At 44.2% G+C, this 26794-nt stretch overlaps 1 protein-coding gene across 1 annotated transcript in view; it reads left to right on the top strand.

Annotated features, from left to right (window-relative positions):
- Positions 1-260: 260 nt before the first annotated feature.
- Positions 261-26794, top strand: part of LOC132828453 (DENN domain-containing protein 2C-like) — a 126445-nt gene continuing 99911 nt past the window's right edge. The window contains exon 1 of the mRNA XM_060845590.1: positions 261-463. The gene's annotated coding sequence lies outside the window, so the exon portion shown is untranslated. The remainder of the gene's footprint in view (positions 464-26794) is intronic.

Consider the following 26794-nt stretch of genomic DNA (forward strand, 5'->3'; position numbering starts at 1 on the left):
CCGTACTAGCTTTTTAGTTCCATTGCTGTGTTCCCATACAGTTCTCTGATCAATTTGTATCTTTTAGAAGTTACAATGTAAGCAGTTTTCTTTCGACCCGTGTAGGACTGAGCAAAGGAATGAGAGAGGCTGTGAATGATTGAGCAGAGATTATTAAGCAAGTGAAGCTTTCTGCTGCCTCGGTGTGAGTGTATGTGTGAGTATGAGAGAGAGACGCTGGTGCTCATTGATATGCAGACACACCACTTCCGCCTAAACGCCATCCAGCAAGGATCTGAACTCACTCAGCAAACACACACATACACACGGTGGAAGTGGAGCAAGCTGTAAGCGGACAGCCGGGGGCTTCTCCCTGTAGCCGGGGGTCTCGCTGACTGAAATGTGAACAGAGTTTACAGGCGGGGGGAGTCCCTGAAATTCACTAGGCGCCAACATGGAAATGGACAACAGCTGGGAAAGGCTGGTAAGAAAGGCGTTTCACATCTCAACTTTCTCCTTGCAAAGCAGAACAGTTTTCAACTGACTCTGCCTCTGGAAGTAGGCATTTGGGTTTGGTGGATGTTGATCTCCCAGAGAGAGTGTGATGATGATCGCCTCTTGACTCTCATTAACCTATCCCTGTGTGGTCAAACCCAACCTTTTAGTGTAAATCTGTCATCCTGCTTAAGTATGTATTCTTTATTTATTTATTAAAAATACACAATAGTGAGAGAAGCAGATGTGGGATTCGAATTTCGAACTGACTGCGTGTGCAAGTGGCTGAGGCAGCTCAGAGGGGGTGTTGCACTGTCTGGATTGAGTTTGTTAGCGAGCCCTGTGTTCCTGGCAGGAATAACTGCTGGAAATCTGTGTGTAGATGAGGACTGTCGGGTTGAATCCGGGAGAGAGGGGTGTTGAGGAACCTTCCCTCTGCCTTCATTCAGAGCAATCTCTCCACCAGTAAAATCGTTCCAAAGTAGTTTTATTAAAAATGAGGGCGTTGTTCGCTTTTTATTTAATTTCACCCACACTGTGGCTGCAGTGCTCCACCCCTGGATCCACAGAAGGGTGATATTGCCGGGGGGGGGGGGGGGGGGCGGTGGCGGCGGTGAGCACAGGCTCCTCTCCCCAAAGGCCAGCAGCTTTCGCTCAGTCAGTATCCCATCCCACCCCACTCCTTGGCAGCATAGGTCAGGGATGATGTGTCAACGCCAATGGGGTTGGATTCTACCCAGTGTGAGGTCAGTCTCTTTCTGAGGGGATGCAAGTGGAAGATGAGGAGCGGGGGCTGGGTTGATTTTGTGTCACTGGGTGAAGATACCAGCCAGAAGTCGGCCATTCAGCCCTTCAAGCCTGTTCCACCATTCAATATGATCATTAAATTCCAGCCCGTCCCTCACTACCTTTCATATCTTTAATGGGAATCTGTCTACCTCCACTTAATAATATTCAAGGGCTCTGCTCCCAACACCTTTTCAGGAAGAGTGTACCACAATCCTGTCAGATATAGGAGTAGAAATAGGCCATTCACCCCATCAAGTGTGTTCCATCATTTGATCGTGTTTGTCAACCCATTCTCCTGCTTCCTCCCTGTAACCTTTGATCCCCTTGCTAATCAAGAAGCTATCCGTCTCTGTCTTTAAAATACTCAAACACTTGGCCTCCACAACCTTTTGCAGAAATGGGTTCCACTGCTTCACCCCCACCTCTGGCTGAAGAAATTCCTCCTCGTCTCCAATCGATAGGGTCATCCCTTCACTCTGAAGTTGTGCCTTGGGTCCCAGTCTCTTCTACTAGTGAAAACATCTTCTGCATGTCCACTCTGTCCAGGCCTCATAATATCCTGAAAGTTTTTCATCAGATTCCTCCCCCATCCATCCATCTAAACTCCATCGAGTATAGCCCCAGTGTCCTCAACTGTTCCTCATGTGACAAACCCTTCTGAACCCCTTCCAAAATATATCTTTCCTTAGATAAGGAGTCCAAAACTGATCGCAATATTTTAAATGCGGTCTAACCAGAGTTTTATACATCCTCATCAGTACATCTCTGCTCTGGGATTCTAACCTTCTTGAAAGGAATGCTAAGATAGCATTTGCCTTCCTACCTGCCGACTGAACCTGCATGTTAACGTGAGGAGAATCCTGAACTAGGACTCCTAAGCCCCTTTGAGCTTCAGATCCCTGAAGCCTTTCTTGTCTAGAAAATAGCCTACACCTCTACTCTTCCTACCAAGGTGTATAGCCTCACACTTGCTCACATTATATTCCATCTGCCACTTCTTTACCAACTTTCTGATCCTGTCAAAGTCCTACTGCAGCCTCCCGCTTCCTCAGTATTGCCTGACCTCCACTATCTTTGTATCATCTGCAAACTTAGCATCAATGCCCTTCGTTCTTTCGTCCAGATTGTTAATGTGTGACATGAATAATTGTGGTCCCAGCACTGACCTTTGTGGAATTTCACTTGTAAATGACTGCTATCCTGAAAAAGACCCCTTTATCTCTACTCTCTGCCAGTCAGCCAATCCTCTATCCATGCTACTACCTTTCTCTTAACACCATGGGCTCTTAATTTATTTATGGATCAGTGGTGCTGGAAGAGCACAGCAGTTCAGGCAGCATCCAACGAGCAGCAAAATCGATGTTTCGGGCAAAAGCCCTTCATCAGGAATTGTTTTTACCTCTTAATTTATTTAGCTGTGCAGCACCTTATCAAAGACCTCTGGAAACCCAAATAGATCATATCCACTGGGTCTCCTTTCCTGATGAAGGGCTAATGCCCAAAACGTTGATTCTCCTGCTCCTCGGATGCTGCCTGACCTGCTGTGCTTTTCCAGCTCCACACACTCGACTCTGACCTCCAGCATCTGCAGTCCTCATTTTCTCCTGGGTCTGCTATGTCTAACTTGCTTGTTATTTCCTGAAAGAATTCTAACACATTTGTCGGGCATGATCTCTTAACGATGCCATGCTGATTCAGCCCTATTTGACCATGCACTTCCAACCACTCTGCAATCTCATCTTCAATAATGGGCTCTAAACTTTAAAGATTCTCAGCTCTGTGAGAGAACACAAGTTGTCTCATCTGTTTTCAATAGGTGATCCCTGATTTTAAAACAGAAAGCAGGAACAGATTATCCTTCCATAACTGAAAATATCCTCTCCACATCCACCCTGGTGACACCCTCAGAATGTTGCAGATTTGAATCAAGTCACCACTTCTTAAGTCCAGGTGAATACAACTCTAGCCTGTCCAACCTTTCCCTTAGAGACAACCTATTAATTTCCACTGTTAGTCTGGAAAACTGCCTTCAGTGCATTTACTTGAAGAAGGTGCCCAATACTGTGTGCAGTACTCCAGATGTGGTTGCATCTATGCCCCATCTATGCTTAAGAATAATATCCCTAGTTCAGTAATTAATTTGCCTTGTAATAAATTATAACATTCTGGTAGCTTCCCCGATTACTTGCTGTACCTGTATACTTACCTATATAAAGGTCGGTGCTGGAATAAACACAGAGGATGTTGAAGAATCCAAGCAGGTCCAGCAGTGTCTGTGGAGATAGAGAAACAGAATTAAGATTACAAAGATGTCATTTTGGACTCGAGCATTAACTCTAAGTTTCTCCAGCATTCTCTGCATACTAACCATTTTGTGATTCATGCACTAGGGTGCTCAGATCACTCTGCGTCTCGGCACTCTGCAATCTTTCATTATTTGGAAAAAAAATGCTATTGTATCCTTCCTGCCAAAATCAAAAATATCAACCTTCTCACATTGTACTCTATTTGCTACATTCAAAGTTTGGGAGAAGATTTGTAGCTCGGGTGCTCGTTGTTGTGGTTCTGTTCGCCGGGCTGGGAGTTTGTGTTGCAAACGTTTCGTCCCCTTTCTAGGTGACATCCTCAGTGCTTGGGAGCCTCCTATGAAGCGCTTCTGTGGTGTTTCCTCCGGCATTTATAGTGGCTTGTCCACTCACTTAGGTGAGCTGGGAAGAGGGTGCTGAATGGGTGGGACGGAGACTTAGTGTCTCTGGGAACTGAAACCTAATCTCAGGATATGGCTGCAAACCAGGAGAGCATTCAATAAGACTATTTATTATATACATTTGTACATTTTGTGATATGAATATTGGAGGGGGAGGGGGAAATAGTTACAATGGTTGCCAACATTAATCCATTTGAGTCTCTTTCCATCTCACTTGGTATATGAAGGCAGTATTGGGTGTTCTTGTGGTGCAATGATAGTGCCCCTACCTCTAAACCTGGAGGCCCAGGTTTAAGTCCCACCTGCTCCAGAGGTGTGTGATTGCATCTCTGAATAGGTTAGTAAGGAAATATCTGTGAAGGCAGGGTATCAAGAGAAGGGACTGATAATGGCACCATGATGTCAGATGGTGTGTTGGGAAGAGTGCCAATCTGAGTTGGCAGCCCCATCACTGTGTGATGAATCTATTTAAAGACAAACATGGGGAGTAGGGTGGTGCCATGGCTCAGTGGTTAGCACCGCACTCTCACATGGCTAGGGACATAGTCACCTGAAGGCAGTATAAAGCCTATGTGGAGTTTGCACGTTCTCCCTGTGTCTGAGTGGGTTTGCTCCGGGTTCCTCCCACAGTCCAAAGCTGTGCAGTTCAGGTGGATTGACTATGCTAATTTGCCAGTTTGTGTCCAGGCATGTGCAGGCTAGGTGGATTAGCCATGGGAAATACAGGGTTACAGGGAGAGGGTAGGGGGATGGGTTTGGGTGAGATGCTCTTCAGAGGGGCAGTGTGGACTCAATGGACCAAATGACCCACTTCCAAACTGTAGGGATTCTATGATTCTCTACACTGTATGGGTACCAGTTCTCCACAGACAGTGAGAACAGTTAGATGAGTATCACTGTGAACCCTTCTCTACAGTAGGGCTGGCACTAGTTTAAAGCCCCTTCCATAAAGAATTGCATTTTCATAGTGCCTTTCATGACATCGTGATGCTACCAAGCACTCTATCTTGGTTTATGTAATTATAGGGAGTAGCCACTGTTGTGTAGAGATCACAACAGTAGGTTTTCACACAAGTATGATAATGAGCAGATTTCTTAAAAATGAAATTGTTTGAAGGATAAATAAGCAGCACACCATGATGAACACTCCCGCTGGTCTCCAAATAAATGAGGTTGTGGAATCTTTCATATTTACCTGAGAGGACAGATAGGCAATGTCTGTCTCACGTGTGCTGGAATGTCGGACTGGATCAGGCTGGTCAGGACCACAAACTGGGTGGTGGGATGTGAAGCAGCAATGGACACTGTGGAACTTTGACAGTGTTAGAGCAACTGGAGCCCTGCTCTAACAGACCCCTGAGCCTGGAGTCCCCATGGAGGGCTCACGCTGGAACCCTGCTCGAACAGGCCCCTGAGCCTTGAGTCCCCATGGAGGGCTCACGCTGGAACCCTGCTCGAACAGGCCCCTGGGCCTGGAGTCCCCATGGAGGGCTCGCACTGGAGCCCTGGCTCTAACAGGCCCCTGAGCCTGCAGTTCATGTGGAGGGTTTGCATTGGAGCTCCTGCTCTAACAGGTCTCTGGGCCTGGAATCCCCATGGAGGGCTCACAACAATCATCAAGCGTCCAAATGGGGTCAAAGTGGGAAAGTTCACCAAAGGTTCAGAGACCACCTTCGAAACTCAAACATAAGCATCTCGAAGGACTGGGGCAGCCGAATACATGGGATCACCATCACCTGCGGGTTCCCCTCCAAGCCATTCACCATCCTGACTTGGAAATATATCACCGTTCCTTCACTGTCTCTGGGTCAAAATCCTGGAATTCGCTCTCCTCACAACATTGTGGGTTAACCCACAGCAGGACTACAGCAGTTCAGGCAGGCAGCTCAATACCACCTTCTCAAGGGCAAATAGGGACAACAAATAAATGCTGGCCCAGCCAGTGACACCCACATTTCACAATGAATAAAAAAACTTTGGTCTAGATAATTTGTCAACATCTCTGGAGTGGGACTTGAGCTCCTGACTTTGTGACTCACGAGAAGAGCTGCCACTCAGTCACAAAATTGTTGGACGTTGTGAAGGAGCAGTTGAGATGGATGTTTATATTTTCTGGTCTTTTTGATTATTTAATTGCCTGGACCCCGTCATAATACTAAATGTGACATTGAGGTCAGGAAGTGGTTAACATGATGAGACTGAATCATACAGCCAGCATCTTGTGTCACTCGTGTATGGCTTATGGAGATAGGGAAATGTGGCCTGATCGTCATTTTACAAGAGATAAGTGTGTACAGGGGATTCAGTGCTAGTAAACAGCAGTGGGGGAGAGTCGGGGGAAGCATTACTTTACCGTTTGCTACAGGCAGTTCTCTGGGAAGGTCAGTGGAGTGGGAAAATAAATGCCTCCTATGTTATATGTCTGGGTGTTACATATGCTGCTGATGTGGTAACTGCTTTTACAAGGCCCTGCGACATTGCAGGCTGCCCCACCAGAAAGTTAATGTTGTCAAGTCAGACATGTTCCCAGAGGCTTCATCATGTGACCTCTATCCACTCAGTTTGACACCCTCCCATTCCATGCCTATTGGCTCCCAGACAGTCTCTTCACCATCCACCTGGATGTTTCCTTTTGATCCATTCACAGGATGTGGGCATCGTTCACTACCCATTGCCTGTTGACGTTGAGCAAGTTTGGCCTCGGGACAGCTACAATCGTGATATTTCCATAACCATTTGATACAGCTGAATGATGTATCAAACCATTGTATAGAAAGCATCCTGGATGCATCAGAGTGAGGTACGGCAACTGCTCTTTCCAAGATCACAAGGAACTACGTCGAGTTGTGAACACAACCCAGTCCATCGCACAAACCAACCATCCATCCATTGACTCCAACTGTACTTCCTGCTGCCTTGGGAAAACAACCAATATAACCAAAGACCCTTCCCATCCAGGATAAACTCTCTTCCACCCTCTTCCATGGGGCAGAAGATCCAAACGTTTGAATATATGTATGAACACCTTCAAGAACAGCTTCTTCCCCAATGTTATCAGACTTTTGTATGGATCTCTCCAACATTAACCTTGATCTCTCTCTTGGCATCTTCTCTACAGCTGTAACGCTGTATTACATAGAACAGTAAAGCACAGGCCCTTCGGTCCTCGATGTTTTGCCCTACTTTTATCCTACTCTAAGATCAAACTAACCTACATACCCTTCATTTTGCTATCATCCATGTGCCTACCCAAGAGTCGTTTTAAATGTCCTTAATGTATATGATTCTACTACCACTGCTGGCAGTGCATTCCACACACCCACCACTGTCTGTGTAAAGAACCGACCTCTGACATCTCCCCTAAACCTTCCTCCAATCATCTTAAAATTATGCCCCCTCATGATAGCCATTTCCGCCCTGGGAAGAAGTATCTGGCTATCCACTCTATCTATGCCTCTCATCATCTTGTACACCTCTATCAAGTCACCTCTCACCCTTCTTCACTCCAATGAGAAAAGCCTAGCTTTTTAAACCTTTCTTCATAAGACATGCCCTCCAGTCCAGGCAGTATCCTGATAAATCTCCTCTGCATCCTCTCTAAAGCTTCCACATCCTTCCTATAATGGAATGACCAGATCTGAACACAATATTCCCAAGTATGGTCTAACCAGGGCATTATAAAGCTGCAGCATAACCTTGCAGCACTTAAACTCAATCCCTCTACTCATGAAAGCCACACACCATATGCCTTCTTAACAACCTATCAGTTTGGGTGGCAACTTTGAGGGATCTATGGACGTGGACCTCAATATCCCTCTGTTCCTCCACACTGCCAAGAATCCTGCCTTTAACCCTGTAATGTGCATTTTTTTTTTTTATATAGATATTTTTATTGGGAATTTAACATTTTGACAAATTTACAAAAATAAGCAGAATTTTCAAGCACAAACATTAATATAAAAATAGATCTTAAATATATAATCATCAAAATTCAACTAATCCACGATCATCCAGAGTGTATAGTTGAGTCGCTTACATCCTTCAAATAAGAGAAAATGTTCTCTAATACACTCATAACGTAATGTGCATTTTCAACCTTCCAAAATGAATCATGTACACTTATCCAGATTGAACTCTTTCATACCCCCTCTAGCTCTCCTAAGTCCATCCTTCAGTTCCTTCCTGGCTACCTTGTAACTCGGGCCCTGTCTGATCCTTGCCTCCTCAACTTTAAGTAAATTTCCTTCTTCCTCTTGACTAGATGTTCCACATCCCTAGTCACCCAAGGTTCCTTTATCCCACCATCCCTTCCTTGCCTCAGTGGGACAAACCTATCCAGCACTTGCAGCAGTGCTCCCTGAACAATCTCCACATTTCTGTTGTGCATTTCCCGGAGAATATCTGCTCCCAATTTATGTTCCACAATTCCTGTGTAATAGCATTGTAATTTCCCCTCCCCCAATCAAATACTTTCCCATACCACCTGCTCCTATTCCTCTCATGACTATAGTAAAGGTCAGGGAGATGTGATCACTATCGCCAAAATGCTCTCCCACCGAGAGATTTGACACCTGGCTTGGTTCGTTGCCAAGCACCAAATCTAATATGGCCACCTTTCTAGTCGCCCATCTGTACTCTGCATTCTGTTCTGCTACCCTGAAGCACTTTCTATGGTACAATCTGCCTATGTAGCATGCAAAATAATATTTTTCACTGCATCTGGGTACATTGGCAGCAATAAATCAAACTAAATCAGAGGGTGTTAAGAGTTAACCACATTACTGTGGGTTTGGAGTCACTTGCAGGCAAGACTAGCATTCTAGTTCAGATTTAATTGTTAATTAAAGTTGTCTCCCAGCTCCTAGAATGAGATTGGAACTTTTGTTTCTAAGACATCAGACAAGGAACATTACTGTTATCATACCATTCCATTTCATGACAGCCCTATATTCTATCCTCAATAATTTATTATAATCTTTTGTTTGAATAACACATTTTCTTGCCAATGAATTGCCTGTGTCCGTGGTTGCTTACAGCAGTGTCATAGAGATTCCAGCTCAGATAGTCGGCTTGGCACCACTGATAGGAGCTGGGCACTGGGACCTTATGGAATCCCTTTCGTACCGGATTCCAAGGGAATTCCCAAGGAAATTGAATGTTCCGCTTGGCAATTCCCCAATGCATGGAAACCTCCGAAAGTATCCATTTAAATTAGAGAATTTGGAAATTTCCGCTTTAATTAAGTAAATGGTTACTCAGGAAAAGTTCAGGGGTTACCCACGGGAATGCAGGATTACAGTGATGGGGGGTGGGTCTGGGTGGGATGCTGTTCAGTGTGGACCTATTGGGCCAAGTGGCCTGTTTTCATACTGTAGGGATACTATGATACTACTACGACTCTGACTAAATACATAGCCTGACTCCTGAGAGCTCACACAGGCGCACTTACACACACGCACCCCTTCTCCAGATTCTGCCCCTTCCCCATGACTTGACACCCCACCACCTCACTTGACAAATACCCTCTTCGCTCGGAAACCGACACAAACCGCTTCCCAATCTGTGACTCAAACTGAGTGATTGCTACCCCTCAGCAAATCCAACCCTTCATATCTGGAATGAAGTGAATGTCATTTTGCTTCCTTGATACCGTATCCTTCAGGGTATGTTCAGGTCATGGACGGTGCCAGGACTCCTGCCTCTGTCCGCAGCTATACTATGTTGCCCTTGTTCAGTAATAAAACCTGCATGAGGGTTTTCTTGTGAAAGACTGCAATGTTATTGTGCAATCTAAAAGAATTTGTCATGCTCAATGACATTTCAAAGTGGACTTTGGTGCCCATCACCTCTTGCAACCCACAAAACTATGGAGGCCACATTGCCAAGATGGAATCTGTAGGGTGTGAGGTTATTCAGAGGCTCTGTCTGCGTGTCTGTCCAGGTAGCTGTAAAGGATGCTGTGGTTTTTAAAGAAAGTCAAGGAATTATTCCAGTGCCCATTCACCAATATTCAAGCCCTCACATCGATCAAATAAAACATAGATTTAGAAATCATTCAGCTTGTTGCTATTGGTGCAATTTGGCTGGAAGGAAATTGCCTGTTTTTTTTTGTCAGCATTATCTACCATCTTTGTATAGAGGACGACGAGAGGAGTTTGACATTACTGGCTCCTGTGAACTTGCCCCAATTCTTGGACAGGGTTCAGCATGGGCTGACTGGAGATTTCAATGCAATCTGCACTTTTTAAGTCATTCACTGCCTTTAGATTAGCAAGCTTGTGGTACTGCATAAATATGAAGTGTTTTTATTTGATCTGTCTGGCACTGGGTGGATTTAAATCAATGCCGTTCTATGTGACTGTTGTTATTTATCTGTTACTGCTGTCTTTAAATTGTCAAATCATTTAGCACAGGAAAAGCACATTTGCGCTGAGCCTTTGAAATTCTTTAGTTGTAATTCTTCCATAGGATTGCAGATTTGTTTTACACCTTTCAAGGATATATCCAACTTTTTCTTGTTTTGAAAGCTAATGATTACAAATGTTTTTCCTCCTATCCCCAGCTAATGTTTTTGCTAATTATCTTCAGTCTATGTTCTCTGACCAGTGGAAACAGTGTTTTTTTCCTTATTTAGTCTTATCAAAACCTCCTAATATTTTTTAAACATTCTATTAAATCCAAGTTTGGGAGAAGATTTCTAGCTCGGGTACTCGTTGTTGTGGTTCTGTTCACCGAGCTGGGAATTTGTGTTGCAGACGTTTCGTCCCCTGTCTAGGTGACATCCTCAGTGCTTGGGAGTCTCCTGTGAAGCGCTGCTGTGATGTTTCCTCCGGCATTTATAATGATTTGTACCTGCCACTTCCGGTTGTCAGTTCCTGCTGTCCGCTGCAGTGGCTGGTATATTGGGTCCAGGTCGATGTGCTTATTGATTGAATCTGTGGACTAGCCACATTACCATACATCAGGAGCATTTCTGAACTGACAGCCAGGCTACTGCGACCACTAGGACTCATAACCGTACACAAACCAACAGCCACTCTCAGACAACAACTCACCAGGACAAAAGACCCAATACCCAGCATGAGCAAAACCAATGTAGTGTACAAAATCCCATGCAAGGGCTGCACAAAACATTACATAGGACAAACAGGAAGACAGCTAACGATCCGCATCCATGAACACCAACTAGCCATGAAACGACATGACCAGCTATCCTTAGTAGCCACACACTCAGATGACAAGCAACATGAATTCGACTGGGCCAACACTACTATTATAGGACAAGTCAAACAGAGAACAGCCAGGGAATTCCTAGAGACATGGCACTCATCCACAGATTCAATCAATAAGCACATCGACCTGGACCCAATATACCAGCCACTGCAGCGGACAGCTGGAACTGACAACTGGAAGTGGCAGGTACAAATCACTGTAAATGCCTGAGGAAACATCACAGAAGCGCTTCACAGGAGGCTCCCAAGCACTGAGGATGCCACCTAGACAGGGGACGAAACGTCTGCAACACAAATTCCCAGCTCGGTGAACAGAACCACAACATTCTATTAAATCTGCCCTAACCTCCTTCACTCTATAAAAACAATTCCAAATTCTCTAATCTCACCATGTAACTGAAGCCCCTCCCCACTTTGCCGTTCCTTTTTAACTGCTTTCCTTGCAGTTCCAAAAGGAAACAGATGGTTCTGAGTGGCTTCAGAGAGAATAGGCTCTCTGCATCACGGTGGTTCTCTGGGGTTTATATACTATACACTACTCTGACTCTAAACACACCCTACCTGATTATAAAAGCCAAGAACATGTCTTCATCTTTCTTTCCCTGACTTGTTGAGACCTGGATATTACAGTTTCTGTTTGAAGTAAGGTGGAACCCAGTCTGCTTTCTGTTTAAATGAAAGATTTTGCTTTTTCCATTATCATTTTAATTTTGTGTTTGCAACGAAAGCAGGCCTATATTAGATTGTGAACTGAAGGGAGTCTGTTTGTAGTGTGTGATGTAGTCTATCAGCTGTCCTGATGCTGGAACTCTCTTCCTGTGCTGGAGCAGGGCTTTGCTGGAAAATAATATTGTTTCCACAGGATGTGATGGAAAATCCAGTGTTTTCCATTCCCTTTTCTTTGTGAGTTGTCGTGGGCGGTTTGCAGAGGGAGAGGAGTGGTAGTAGAGATCATCAGTTGTGAGATTTGACATGTTCATTCCTGTGTTGTTCTCATCTTCACCTGGGCTGTTACAAATCCATCAGGCATGTTCCTTCTGGTCTCTAGCTAAACATTTTTTGGCCACTCACATTTACACTCTGTACCGGATGGATCCTTGCTGATGTAACCCAGTGAAGTGTCTTTACCACCCAGTGCCAGCCCCCACCACTGTTGGTGGCACCATCAAACTCGCTCAGATAACCTGGCACTCCTGTTGAGGCAGAGAGCTGGTGTTACATTGGGTGAACCAACTCTAACCAGAAAGCAGGGATACAGTGGCCGTTTACGTTATCATGTGGATTCTGGAATGGTCCTGCAATTGTTGCTGTTGCCTCCTGTCAGAGGGTCCTAGGGTGGAGGTTCCACTCGGGAGACGCGAGTGACACTGAGGGTGTGTGGGATTGTCATAGACGCTGTTGAACCAATGGAATGTCAAACCACAACCCCATCTGCCTCCCTCTGGTGGATGTTTAGGATCCTACAATGGGATAGTGGAGTTCTACAAACATTCTAAGAACTAAGAATAGGTGTTGGCACTTCAGCCTATTAAGCCTGCTCCGCCATTTAATACAATCATGGCTGATCTCATCTTGGCTTCAAGTCCACTTTCCTATCCACTCCCCATAACCCTTTAACCATTTCTGAATTAAAAATCCCCTCCTTGCACTGTCCCAGGTCCACCGCTCTCTGTGGAGGTGAATTCCACAGATTCATGACACATTTGAAAGATGCAATTCCTCCTCACTTCTGTTTGTAACCTGCTGCTCCTTCGCTGAGGATGAGCCTTCGAACTGAGAGGGATTATCTCTGATCTGTTTCTGTTCATGGGATCCCACATATGAACTTGCTGCTAGATTAAAGGCACTTTATTGATTGTAAAATGTTTGGGAAGACTGAGGACATGAAAGCCATTATATAATCTTTTCCCCTTCTCCTTGTAGCCTGAGTGACTGAGATATTTGTTCCCATCTCGCATGATGATTACAATCAAATGATTGTGCAGGGTTACAGGCAAAGATGGGATTGGCCCAAAGTTAAAATTTTCAGAGAGCTGGTGCACAATGAGCTGAATGAAATCCTAACACTTCTGTCGTTCTGTGATCCCCTTGGCATTCACTGTGTGGCTCTTTCACAATTGTTGTCTTATGTATAGACCTTACCCAGATTGAGGAGAGGGTGCAGCAATGGTAATGTCTGTAAGCTGTGTGCTTGTGTAGTGACTGTGTCTGATATCGAATTAGTGACTTGGTTTGTGCGTTTGCTGGTGTTAGCTGCCTGTGTCCGAGTAATTAACAGAGGGCCCAGTTACATGTCAGAGTTCAGGTGAATGTTGAAGATGTGGCCGTTTAGAAAGAGCAGCAAGTTCTCCTCGTGCCCAGTCCTCCCTGAACCAGCATAACAACAGAATCATGCAATACTGGGAGAGGCCATTGGGCCCACAGATTGCGTGCTAGCTTTTTGGAAGTGCCATTCAATTCGTTCTGTTTGCTTTTCTCTTCCCCAGTGATCCTACAATTTTTTTCTGTTTTAAGTATTTGTCCATTTCCCTTTTAAAATCTGCTTCTAACCTTCACCTAATATTAAAACCTCCTCTCCTACAATTTTGCAAATTATAGAGTCATAGAGATGTACAGCATGGAAACAGACCTTTCAGTCCAACTCATCCATGTCGACTAGATACCCCAACCAAATTAGATGAGATATGTCCTCTGATTCCTGACCCTCCCAAAAATGGAATCAGTTTCGTCTCTCAACAAAACTGTTCACAATTGAGACATTTTGATTAAATTTCACATTTTATAGTATTGTTGCCTCATGCTGCTTCAAAGGTTAATGAACTGAGATTAGTAACATTAATTTATTTTAGAAGCATCTTACTTTGGCTTTATCTTGCTCCAAGGCTGCAAGAGATCATGTGATATTACATCACTTCTTGTGATGTATTCTGCCTCATTAATATGTATCAGAAATTAGTCAGATTACCTTATATTACACCCTCAACTTCCTTGCTTGGAGGAGGAGCTTCTTTCCACTTGAGAAAAGCCTCTCGTTCCTGGTATCATGTTAGGAGGTTTCCTCTGCATCATCTCAGTTTAAGGTATTTAATAATTAAAGTTGCTGTTGTGTTGAATATTGCTGAATGAAATACTTTGACCAGTGCTCTGTGGCGCCAGGGACCTGGGTTTGACTCTAGCCTTTGGCAACTGTGTGAAGTTTGTATGTTCTCCCGTGTCTGCATGGGTTTCCTGTGGGTGCTCCGGTTTCCTCCCACAGTCCAAAGATGCGAAGGTTGGGTGGGTTGGCCGTTCTAAATTGTCCATCGTGTACAAGGATGTGCAGGCTAAGTGGGTTAGCCATGGGCAGGGTTACAGGGATAGGGCAGAGGAGTGAGTGGGTATGGGCGCGATGCTGTTTGGAGGATTGGTGTGAACTCAATGGGCTGAATGGCCTGCTTCCAAATGTAGGGATTCTATGATTCTAAGAAAGCACTTTACCAACCAGCCTGTTTCAAATGAGGAATTTCTTGACAACAGGGTAAATAGTTTCTCATCAGCCTGTTCAGGAATATTATTACACATCTCTGAAGCAAGTAGGTCTTGAACACCTGGTCCAGAGGTAGGGACATTACCCCTGCACCATAAGAGCCCTTTGACAACATTGGGGAAACTGTCCTCAATTGAAGGAGTTTTGTCAGCTGGTAAACTGAGTTCTGGTGAAATGAACATTCAATGCTAAAATTGCATACCTACTTTGGTTAAAACTGTGTCCATTTCAGCTCAAAGTTAAGCTGCACAAAGGTGTTGCTATAATTGGTGTCAGTGTCGTATGTGATGGGAGCAGGGTTCTGGAATTAGCTCAACTGTCTCTCACAGAATTAAATCCTTTAGCCTGACTTGAGCAAGACTGTTAAAGTGAGAGCAAGGTACTCTGAACAGTAAGAAGTTTGTAATATTTCCAGGTGTGCAGTATTTCCTGATGTAATTTACTTTGGCTCTATTCATTGAGAGTGTTAGTAAGCGGTATCATAGACACTCCCATCAACAGCAGCGTGTTTTAGCAACCAAAGTACCTCATTGATTCAGGTCATGTATTGGACAGTATCGGAACTCTATTGTCAGCCTTGATACTGTGACCCTTAACCTTGGCTAGCAATTCTGTTTTGAAAATTCCATTTCTCCTTTCCCCCCCCCCCCCCCCTGTTCTCAACTACGTTTTAGAGGCGCGACTTCAAATTGACCTGTGTTGTTTACTAACCAACCCTGTCTAGTCTGATTCTAATATTGGGTGCTTTCCCTTCAGTGGGGACTTCCCCACCCAATGGAGTAGCCTTTATATTTGCAATTCCTTTCAGTTGTCCGTAGAATTCTATTACATTCTGTTTCTCGTTAATACACTTATTGAGTTATTTACTCTCTGGCATCTTCCTTTCCAATTGTCCCGTTTCCCCCATCCAATGTGTCTTTTAGAGTCGGGAATGGGTGGGATTCAGATTTTCAGGGAAAACTGCTTCCACTTCATCTTGGAGACAGAGCCAGGGTTGATGACCACAGAACAGGGTAATCTTTGTGCGCTTGTCATGTTGTGAGTGGAATCAGGAACTCAGCAGAGTTTGGAGTCGGGAATCCATTATTCTTTACTGCTATGTCTCAACGTTCCTTTTTAGAAAATGTTGTTCTGGGGTTGGAGCATTATTTTCAAGGCCTAACATTATTATCCAACTAGATTTGCATTTGAGGAGCTTGGCTAGGGCTTCCTCTTAAACCACTGCAGCCTGGTTAGAACAAAGAACAAAGAAAATTACAGCACAGGAAGAGGCCCTTCAGCCCTCCAAACCTGTGCCGATCCAGATGCTCTATCTAAACCTGTAACCTGTTTTCCAAGGATCTGTATCACTCTGCTCCCTGCCCATGTATCTGTCCAAATACATCTTAAATGACACTATTATGCCCGCCTCTACTACCTCCACTGGCAACATGTTCCAGGCACCTACCACCCTCTATGTAAAGCACTTCCCACACATATCTCCCTTAAACTTTTTCTCCCCTCTCACCTTCAACTTGTGACCCCAAGTAATTGAGTCCCCCACTTTGAGGGAAAAAGCTTCTTGCCACCCACCCTGTCTATACCTCTCATGATTTTTGTAGCCCTCAATCAGGTCCCCACTCAACCTCCGTCTTTCCAATGAAAACAATTCTAATCTACTCAACCTGTCTTCATAGATAGCATCTTTCATACCAGGCAACATCCTGGTGAACCTCCTCTGCACCCTATCCAAAGCATCCACATCTTTTGGTAATGTGGCGACCAGAACTGTATGTAGTATTCCACATGTGGCCAAATCAAAGTCCTTTATAATTGTAACATGACCTGCCAACTCTAATACACAACATCCCATCCAATACAGAAAGCATGCCGTATGCCTTGTTGACCACTCTATCGAGCTGCGCTACCACCTTCAGGAAACAATGGACCTGAACACCCAGATCTCTCTGTACATCAATTTTTCCAGGGTTTTTCCATTTACTGTATAGCTTGCTCTTGAATTGGATCTTCCAAAATGCATCTCCTCGCATTTGCCCGGATTGAACTCCATGTGCCATTTCTCTGCCCAACTCTCCAATCTATCTATATTCAGCTATATTCTCTGACAGTCCCCTTCACTACCTGCTTAGCAATGGTCCCAGCACGGATCCCTGTGGAACACCACTGGTCACAGTTCTCCATTTTGAGAAACACCCTTTCACGACTACTCTCTGTCTCCTGTTGCCCATCTAGCTAGTATACCCTGGACCCCATGCAAATTCACTTTCTCCATCAGCCTACTATGGGGAACTTTATCAAACACCTTACTGAAGTCCTTGTATATGACATCTACAGCCCTTCTGTCATCAATCAAATTTGTCACTTCCTCAAATAATTATGTTAAGTTGGTAAGACATGATCTTCCCTGCACAAAACCATGCTGCCCATTACTGTTATGTCCATTTACTTCCAAGTGTAAATAGATCCTATCCCTCAGTATCTTCTCCAGCAGCTCCCTTAACAATGACGTCAGGCTCACTGGTCTACAATTACCTGGATTATCCTTGCTCCCCTGCTTAAACAAGGGGACAACATTAGCAATTCTCCAGTTCTCTGGGACCTCATCTGTATTCAAGGATACTGCAAAGATATCTGTTAAGCTCCAGCTATTTCCTTTCTCACTTCCCTCAGTAACCTGGGATAGATCCCATATGGACCTGGGGATTTGTCCACCTTAATGCCTTTTAGAATACCCAACACCACCTCCCTCCTTATGCCAACTTGACCAAGAGTAATCAAACATCTATCCCTACTCAACCTGTCTTCATAGATAGTGCCCTCCATACCAGGCAACATCCTGGGGAACCTCCTCTGCACCCTCTCCAAAGCATCCACATCCCTTTGGTAATGTCATGTACCTTTCCTTGGTGAGTACTCACTCATTTTCTCTGGCTCCACACATAACTTTCCTCCTTTGTCCATATCTATCCTGTTTCTGCAGGAGCACGACTGCACGGGAACGCTACCCCAGGCTTTCTCTAGTTATCCTCTTGCTCCTTGGATACGAATAAAAGGCTTTGGGATTTTCCTTAACCCTGTTTGCTAAAGATATTCCATGATCCTTTTTAGCCCTTTTAATTCCTTGTTTCAGATTGATCTTTCCCGATATTCTTCCAAAGTTTCATTGGTGCAGGGATCTCCCAGGATGTGTTCAGAAGGGAGGTATAGGATGTTGATCCACCGACAGTGAAGGAGCAATGCTGTACATTTCCAAGTTAGGTTAGCGTGTGGCTTGAAAGGGATCGTAAGCCTGTGGTGTTCCCTTGAACCTGCTGTCCTTTGTCCTGGGTGGTGGAGGTTGTAGACATGGAGGGAGCCTTGCCAAGTTGCTGCAATGGTAGAGTAAGTGTGTGTTTGCAGTGCCAATCAAGTAGGCCATTTTGCCCCCAGATGGTGTTGCACTTCTTGAATGCCCTTGCCACAAGATTAGGCTCAGTGTGGGTACACCATGGCTGTTAATACACAAGTATTCAAATTTGCAGAAGAAACACATCTATTGAGTAGTGAGTAAATGCGAATGCCTTAGCATGACATTAAGCTAAGCAGGAATGGCCATCTTTGGTTATGGCCTGGGTTGAGTTGAAGGATTGCCGCTGAGGATGTTAATGCTAAGCACATGATCCACTGCTTTAGTGAAAAGGGTGCCAAATTGCTACTTCAGCTCATTTAACAAGTGACTGTGGCTGGAAAGGGCACATTGAAGATGTCACAATCGACTTGGAGATGATCTGTGGTAAAATTACAGATGAAGAGGAACAACATTTTTTTTTCTCATCTGCTCACAGGATGAGTGTGCCAGCATTTATTGCCCAGAGGGCAGTTAAGAGTCAACCACGTTGCCATGGGTCTGAAGTCACATGTAGGCCAGACCAGATGATGATGGCAGTTTCCTTCCCTAAAGGACTTTATTTGAAGAGCCATTTGGTTAACCAATCATTAGACTCTTTTAATTCCACATATTTCTAGGTTTCAAGTTCCATCATCACCTGTGATGGGATTTGAAACCAGGACACCAGGGCAGTACCTGGGTCTCTGGATTAACAGGTCACTGATATTATCACTTGGCCATTGTCTTCCCAGTTGCCTGGCGTGGCCCTCCAGTGCAGTCTTGCTCCAGCAGAAACAGAACAGATATGGCCACCACAGTACCCAAGTGGGAGACAGTGTTGGGAGGTGAATCAAAACTTGGAACAACTCAAGCCACTCACTGTAGCCAGAAGCCAAACTGATGAAGCTGTTGCAAGTTTCCCTCTTGCAAGTGACTGCATTGCCGAGGCTGGGTATAAATGTGAAAGGGAAGTTTTCTTCCAATTCGAGTGTTTTTCTGTGGTTTGATGACACTGAGTCAGGCTTTTGCCTTGAAACCTGGCTGTACTTCTGCCTTGGTCTCTGGCCTGAGTCTCTGGCCTGAGCTAGTCACCTTATTCTCTCAGTCAAACACCTCATTTTACAGAGGTTAATAAAGTCAACCTCACTGTCAAGTTGCCACACTCTTTAGTTTACTGCAAACTGAAGTTGGGAAGTCTGTAATGTGATAAATGTCTTTTGGTTTTCAGCCCCTGTGCTGAGTTCCACAAATCTGCTTGCGTCAGAACATCCTCCCACACTAGCTCTATCCTGTTCTAAGCCAGTGCAACTCCTCACTGATAATGCCAATTGTCAATCCTTTTGCGGTGCTGGATTGTTTACTGAAAACCATAAATTACATTTTCTTTGATCTAACTTTCATACCTTTCTTTACTCATCACTGAGAATCGAGAGTGTCTCCATTAGATTCAGTTAGTATAATGTTGCTGCTAGTGTATGAGATGATATGGGAACATGTTCACATGGACACTGCCAGTGGGACAGAGTTCCACTGCTAAAAATATGAATGCTAATGGTCATTTCATTAGCAGCAACTTTTTGCCTTTACTCTTTTTCTGGGATTATATTTTTATTGTGTGTTCAAACAATCTTCTGAACTTGTGTTATAAGCGGATATTGATTTTATTTATTTATTCATTCATTCATTCATTCATTCTACTTCCATTTATTCAACTTTAACTTCATTTCTTAGTAAACTTGTGTTTCATTGTAAAAATAATATCTGTGGCATTAGATGCTTATTTTTCAGCAACCAATCACGGTGTCTGAATGAACTGCCAGAAGAAATAGCAGAGGCTGGTGCAGTTGCAACATTTAAAAGATAGGTACACAAATAGGAAAGGCTTCGAGGAATTTGAGCCAAATCCTGGCAAATGGGACTATTCAGTTTGGGAAACTTGTCAGCGGTAGAGTCAATATCTTTTTCCAAGATGAAACTGAGGCAGGGTGGGTTTGGGAGATCACTGTCACTTAGAGAGGGGGTTGCCTGTGTCTCTGTGCTGGGTAGGAATCAGAGTTGGGTAACATTATGACAGTGATCATGGTTGACCAGTCAGAGAAAATTGGGTTTGTGTTCTCACGCAAAGCTTGAATATTTTTCCAGGGGATGAGACCCTATGTCTGAAAGTGTATTGCTTCTAAGTGAATGAGCTGACTGATTAACTTAAGTTGGTTGTCCACGTAGTTACCCCTGCACACAGGTTCAGCCAGTGCTGTCCACTGAAAGAATTTCATCGAACAAATGGCATTTTGTTCTGGATTTTGCAGGCAAGGGCTAATGGAGTACCATCTGTGCTCATGGCGAATTATTTCTTCCAGTTGGCAGAGCACAGAAGTGGATTTTTATTTCAAACATTATGTATCAATTCATTAACATGTAGAAGTTTCAGGGAATCCGGACAGACACCAATGTTGATTTCGATTATGTAGCTCTCACAAATTCAATCCTTTATAAGATATATACCAAGTGTTACACCATCTGGAGAAGGTGTACGGCCAATGATGATTTGCCTATAACTAAAGAAAAAAAACGAGAGGCAGTGAGTACGGTTCGTGAGAGTGTATGGAAGTGAGAAAATGGCCACTTCAGAGCATAGTTTTTTTTTCCCATTGCTGAGCTGATTGGCCCACTGTGTGAATAAAACAATAAAATTTGGCAATAACATAAAATAACAAAACGTAATAAAACAATGATTCACAGCAATGTGATCAAACAAAATTTGGCAGTGAGCCCCATTGGGAAATGAAAATTAATTTTTTAGACTGGTTTTAAGGTGTGTCTTAAAAGAAGAGAAAGGTGGAACCCAAATCAACTTTGTTAATAACTGAGAGCAATGGTTGATGCCATAAATGATAGGCATACTTATGAATAATCTCTGGTGTCAGAGGCCTGTAAATATCCTTGCCTATTTGTAATGCAATTGTTCCCTGCACATTTGCATGTTGAGCTTTGGTTGTTGTGGTTTGTCGGAGGCGTCCTGAAGTGTGTGGAACACGACACGCTCCTCTATCCTGAGACATTGTCTTTCCTGTTCTCTCTCTCTACTGAGTGTCATGGAAGTCCACTGGGAGTTTTGGAATTGTACTGAGGGAAAGGAACTAAAATGTTAGGATTAATGTTGGGATATTTCTGAAGGAATGGTCAGGTTGGTGCAGAAAGATTGGGTAAGTGACTGTGTCTACAGGTGTGAGGCAACCTACCACAGTCAGTATTCATTGGAATATAGAACAATGCAAGGTGACCTTATTGAAACATGCTGAGAGGGGCTTGACAGGGTAGATGAAAAAAGGTTGATTTCCCTCTTTGTGGGAACGTCTAGGACTATCAGGTTATGGAGTTTAAGACTCCGATGAAGAGGAATTTCTTCTCTCAGACAGTTGTGAATCTATGAAATCCAGAAGTGGATTTTTATTTCAAACTTTATGTATCAATCCATTAACATGTAGAAGTTTCAGGGAATCCGGACAGACGTCAATGCTGACTTCAATTATGTAGCTGTCACAAATTCAATCCTTTATATGGTATATACCAAGTGTTACGCCATCTGGGAGAAGGTGTAGGGGCAATGATGAAGGCTGGTGAGATGGGCCATTGATCAAAGCTGGGATTAATAGATTTTTTTTATCAGTAAGGAAATCAAGGGGAAAGACAAAGTGGATTTGAGGAATATCAGATCAGCCGTGATCTCACTGAATGGTGGAACAGACTTAATGGGCTAAATGGTGAAAGTGAGGATTGCAGAGGCTGGAGATTAGAGTCAAGATTAGAGTGGTGCTGGAAAAGCACAGCAGGTCAGGCAGCATCCGAGCAGCAGGAAAATCAACTTTTCGGGCAAAAGCCCTTCTTCAGCTCAGTGGGCTGAATGGCCTACTTCTGCTCCAGTGACTTACTGTGTAAAACCCAGGCTTGATGCAAGTTGTCAGGACAAGCAGGAGAGTGGGAAATCTGGTGTGTGATTCTTGTGGTGGGGTCACTTTCTGAGATACGTTGTGGGAACCAGGTGAGGTGTGGGTGGGTTGGGGTGGTGCAGTAATAACAACATAACATGCTTCTACCACTGAGATCTTGGGTCCAAGTCAGAGTAGGGCTGATGCGGAAAACTGATCTCACTAGCTGGCTTTAAAGACCCTGTGTTAGATGAACATGGCACCTAGTTACATGTAGCACAAACTTCCCCGAAATCTGAGAACCTTGAAGGGTGACTGTGTTGGGGATAAAATGTCACTCTGATGTGCCAGGGCTCAGAAAATCTGAGGCACATTGTTTGAAAGAGCTTTGCTTTATAGCTCTATCTGGGTCAATCAGTGCAGTGAGTTTGTTTGCTCCTGGACACATCATTCGGAGAAAGTGAATTGAGAAACCATCACGACGTGTTGAGGATTCGAATTTCTGTTTTAACATTTGTAAATCTGGAAGTTTATAAGTTGATGCCGGTGGAAGTGAGCACAAAGCTCTCTGGCTGTAAAAGGCCAATTGTTCTGTTGAATATTCTTCAGAGAAGGATTTTTCTGATCCTTCAGACTTGTAGAATGGTTATAGCAGCTGAGGAGGAGGCCACTTAACCCATCACCTCAGTGCTGGCTGTCTGCTAGAGCAACTCAGCTGGTTCCACCAGCAGCCCTTTCCACCAGTTCCCTCTTGCTGTGATCCCAGTTGGTGATAATGCTGGACAAGTGGGATCCCAGGGAGAATTAAAAGGAAAATGCTCTGCTGGAAATCAGGCAAACGAAAACACAAAGTGCTGGAGAAACTCAGTAGGTTTGGCAGCACTTTGTGGAGAGACACGATACCTGATGTTTACAGTCCAGACTTTGCTTCAGAAGCGTACTGAGGGCTTGATTTTGCGCTGATCAGTCACTCCACAAATTCACACAAGGTCACTCATCTTCTTTAGCAAAAGAATTCAAGTTTATTACGTGGGGGGATAAAACAAAACTGGATATAAACAAAGTTAAGGAGATTTTAACATAAACAACAAAGTAAAGATTTAACAAAGACAGAACTTGCTGGAAAAGCTCAGTAGGTATGGCTGCATCTGTAGAGAGAAATCAGAGTTAACGTTTCAGGTCCAGTGACCCGTCCTCAGAACTGTTGCCCAGCTCTAAGGAAAGATCACCTGACCCAAAACATTAATTCTGATTTCTCTCCACTGGTTAGCACTGCTGCCTCACAGCGCCTGTAGACCCGGGTTCAATTCCCGACTCAGGCGACTGACTGTGTGGAGTTTGCACGTTCTCCCCGTGTCTGCGTGGGTTTCCTCCGGGTGCTCCGGTTTCCTCCCACAGTCCAAAGATGTGCGGGTCAGGTGAATTGGCCAAGCTAAATTGCCCGTAGTGTTAGGTAAGGGGTAAATGTAGGGGTATGGGTGGGTTGCGCTTCGGCGGGTCGGTGTGGACTTGTTGGGCCGAAGGGCCTGTTTCCACACTGTAAGTCTAATCTAAGTCTAATCTAATCAGATGCTGCCAGATCTGCTGAGCTTTTCCAGCAATTTGTTTTTGTTTGATTTACAGCATCTATTGTCCTGTTGGTTTCAATTAAAACCAAGCTTTAATCTTTTATTCCCAGCAAAGTATTTTTTATATACTCAATCCCAGTGAAGTGTCACTTGTATGTTCACTTGTGAATTCCTTCTTTAATTGACCCTTTGCCATTTGCTGCACAGTGGTTAGCACTGCTGCCTCACAGCACCAGAGACATGGGTTCAATTCCCGCCTCAGGCAACTGACTGTGTGGAGTTTGCACATTCCCCCCGTGTCTGTGTGGGTTTCCACCCACAGTCCAAAAATGTGCAGGTTAAGTGAATTGGCCATGCTAAATTGCCGTAGTGTTGGGTGAAGGGGTAAGCGTAGGGATATGGGTGGGTTGCGCTTTGGCGGGTTGGTGTGGACTTGTTGGGCCAAAGGGCCTGTTTCCACACTGTAGGTAATCTAATCTAATCTAAATTTCTTTTCAGTTTTGTCACGTTTAAAAACATTTGCACAAACCCTCGCATCTTGGCGACTTCACAAATGAGATCTCTCCTGTTCAATGGAAATGTTCTTCTCAACTGAAATTTGCCGGTGACCCCTGCTCTGTTTTTCTCTGAATGCCATTATTTTAAAAAAACGCAGCTTTGAAAATATGTCATCAGTTAACTCCATGGATATCCTGCTCTGCACTTTAGTCAGATCACATACTACTTGGAAGTAAAGTCTTTAGCTTCCTGGTCAAGGTGACTTTCTGACTAAAAGTAACATTTACCTTCATAGATCTGAAACCAAGCATGTATTTTATCTCTATTGTAAAACCCAACTTCCCAAATAATAACATCTATTTTTAGCCACTTTTAAAACTCCCAATCGAATCTACCACCATCATGCTCTTGGACAGTGCATTCCAAACCCTAACCATTCTCTGTATAAAATAATTTCTCCTCTTTTCTCCTTTTTGTTCTTTTGCTGATTGCTTTAAACCCTCTGATTGCTTTGCCCTCTAGTTCTTGACATTTCCAACAATGTAGACCAAGAGGAACAGTTTCCACTGTCCAAATCCCTCGTAGACTCATAGTCATACAGCACAGAAACAGACCCTTCAGTCCAACTCATCCATGCTGACCAGATATCCTAAATTAATCTAGTCCCACCTGCCAGCATTTGGCTCATATCCCTCTTAAACCCTTCCTATTCATATACCTATCCAGGTGCCTTTTAAATGTTGTAATTGTACTAGCCTCCACAACTTCCTCTGGCAGCTCATTCCATCCACGCACCACCCTCTGCATAAAAAGGTTGCCTCATAGGTCCCTTTTAAATCTTTCCCCTCTCTCCTTAAACCTATGCCATCTCGTTTTGGACTCCACTACCTTAGGAGAAAGACTTTGACTATTCACATTGCTCCTCATGAGTTTATAAACTCCTTTAATGTCACTGCTCAGCCTCCGACCCTTACAGGACAAAACAGCCTCAGCCTGTTCAGCCTCTCCCTGTAGCTCAAACCCTCCGATCACGGCAACATTTTGTAAATCTTTTCTGAACCATTTCAAGTTTCACAACATCTTTCCTATAGCAAGGAGGCCAGAATTGAACACCATATTCGAAAAGTGGCCTGACCAAGATACTGTACAGCCGCACTATGACCTCCCAACTCCTATATTCAACGCACTGACCAATAAAGCATCATCTTCTCTATCCTGTCTACCTGCGACTCCACTTTCAAGAAACAATAAACCTGTACTTTGTTCAGTAACATTTCCCAGGACCTTAACTTTAAATCCTGCCCTGATTTGTTTTTCCAAGTTGCAGCACCATGCTTTTACCTAAATTAAACTACATCTGCCTCTCATCAGCCCATCTGATCAGGGTCCCATTGTACTTCACATAACTATGGCTGTCCACTACAATTTTGGTGTCATCTGCAAATTTATGAGCCATAACTCCTATGGTCACATCAAAATCACTCCTATGGGGTTTCTTCCCACTTTTTACTGATCTCATTGATGCTGACATGGAGTGTGATGACTGATACCGCACCCTATGCCTGCACTCATTAACCTCTCTCTCTCTCACTCTCACACACTCTTTCTCACACACTCTTTCTCACACACTCTCTCTCACACACTCTCTCTCACACACTCTCTCTCACACACTCTCTCTCACACACTCTCTCTCACACACTCTCTCTCACACACTCTCTCTCACACACTCTCTCTCACACACTCTCTCTCACACACTCTCTCTCACACACTCTCTCTCACACACTCTCTCTCACACACTCTCTCTCACACACTCTCTCTCACACACTCTCTCTCACACACTCTCTCTCACACACTCTCTCTCACACACTCTCTCACACACACTCTCTCACACACACACACACACACACACACACACACACACACACACACACACACACACACACACACACACACACACACACACACCCAACCCGCCCTTGTGACCATTCTCCATACCTTCAGAGTCTGAACTTGTTAAAGGAAGAGATTATCTTTGGTGTTTGCAGATTTCCACCTCTGCCTTCCCTGACAGTGTCAATGTTGACATCGCTTTTTCTGAATTCCAGGAATCACCTTCTGTTTGCGTTGGGCAGATGGTCTCTTGGAGCTCCACCCTGGAAGTTTTCCCACACTGCCATTCCTTTATCAGCTGGCTGCCTTCACCCCTTGGTGCTCAGTGCTGACACAGCACTGACTTTCCTCAAACACTCTTTACCCTTCCTCACTGTGGCTGTGGAAGCTCCCTGAAAAGGTCAAAGTGGCCCCCCAGCAGCTCAGTGTAATTCAGGAGCAACATTGAAATGACTCCCAGTGGTTCAGTGCCAGACCTGGAGGCAGCACTTGTATTCCGAGATTGAATTTGAAAGATGGCGCTGACAGTGGAAAGTGAACTGTCCAATGCCCATTTTGGTCAGTTTTCCCTTTCATTGGGAAATGATGTCGGGAGGAACGTCATTTCCCCAGGGGTGATTTGAATGTATGAGCTGAGGAATATCGATATATGGATCTGAAACCATATGATGGAGGAAATTATGGCAGGATAGGTTGAGAGGGCCAGTGGATGGTGAGAGGGAGGTGGCTCATGTAGAGAGAGATCGATCCTTTGGGCTCAATGGTGTGTGTATTGAGAGGAGAGCATCATATTGTGAGTGGCAGCACAGAGAGACTT

Source organism: Hemiscyllium ocellatum, chromosome 26 (genome assembly GCF_020745735.1).
Source record: "Hemiscyllium ocellatum isolate sHemOce1 chromosome 26, sHemOce1.pat.X.cur, whole genome shotgun sequence".
Taxonomy (NCBI): domain Eukaryota; kingdom Metazoa; phylum Chordata; class Chondrichthyes; order Orectolobiformes; family Hemiscylliidae; genus Hemiscyllium; species Hemiscyllium ocellatum.